Genomic DNA, 1359 nt, shown 5'->3' with positions numbered 1-1359 from the left:
GGGCTTTAACCCAATGTAGCTTAATATTTAAATATGAACTCAAAGTTTCTAAATGACTCTTAATTTCGACAATTAATGGATTGAAATTGTCTGGGCGGGAGAGCGCATGGAGAAGTGACAGGCAGTCAGTGTAAATATTTACAGACGTGGGTATAAGCAAGGTATTTTTAATCCATAATAAGGCTTGTTTGAACGCTTCACTTTCTGCCTGGAAAACTAAATGATATATGTTCAACTTAAACATTCTATAATCCACCTCAATTCCATAAAAATAATAGTAAAAAACAACAACACAGTACAACATTTCCATAGTAAAAAACAACAACACAGTACAACATTTCCATAGTAAAAAACAACAAAAGCAGCTCATACGCTCCTTCCGACCCCAGAACCATCTGTATAAATATCAAACACATCAACAGTTGGATTACATTTATCAAAAACAAAACCAATTCTATTGGAAGGATGTATTAAATGAATATTAAATTTTTCAAAAACATTCTTGTATTATATTTGAAGAAATTAAACAATGATGAAACTGGATAAATGTGTGTATGCTTCTCGCATTGTGCTAAAACAACGGTACCTAGAGCCATGCGGTCATAAGGTATTTCTCCCACTTTCTTGGTGTGGCATCGTGGTGTAGCGGTCTGCACACTGGGTCGCCTTTCGATTCCAGAGGTCTGCCTTTCGATTCCCGCCGAAGGCGTCGTTAATTTTTCATCTTTCCTGCTTCCAAAATACCTAATGTCTCTACACAGTTTTGAGTGACGATATGGATATGGGAATCTGGAAGCCCTAATTTTTTAGTTTCGAATTTGTTTTATTGTCTATTTCATATTTTGTAACACTTCAACGAATTTTCGATTAACAAATTCAACGATTTGAAAGTGAGTCATGGGGACGCTTTACGGGGGGGGGGAGAGGAAAAAAATCAACTCCAACGCGCGAGACTGCATCAGAAATTCTAAAGATAGGCTCATTTTAAAATTATTTTGCGATGTTGCTGTTGAACTGAAATTTATGATTTAAATGCGAACTCGATATTTTATAAATAAACGTAACGCACAAAACATTAAAAAGCCCCCTTTTGGGAGTAATGTAAAATGTAAAAGCTTTCAGATTTTTGCAATTTTTTTCACCTGTTTTTAATTTTTAAAAATTTTTTCAAAATTCTCCATTCGACTTTTTTTTTTTTTTTTCTATTTCTTGTTATTTTTGCTTTGTTTTTGTTGAAAATATATTACAAACACAATTTGATATCGATTAGTGAATTGCATAAAATGTTAATTAACATTTCTTTTACATACACCTAAATTTGGAACAAAATTTCCCAGTTTAATACACTTTAATTGGACT

This window comes from Stegodyphus dumicola, chromosome 2, assembly GCF_044657685.1.
Source record: "Stegodyphus dumicola isolate Sdum_Otavi_A_Nest chromosome 2, ASM4465768v1".
In the NCBI taxonomy this organism is placed as follows: domain Eukaryota; kingdom Metazoa; phylum Arthropoda; class Arachnida; order Araneae; family Eresidae; genus Stegodyphus; species Stegodyphus dumicola.
Note: the sequence above shows the minus strand (reverse complement) of the source record.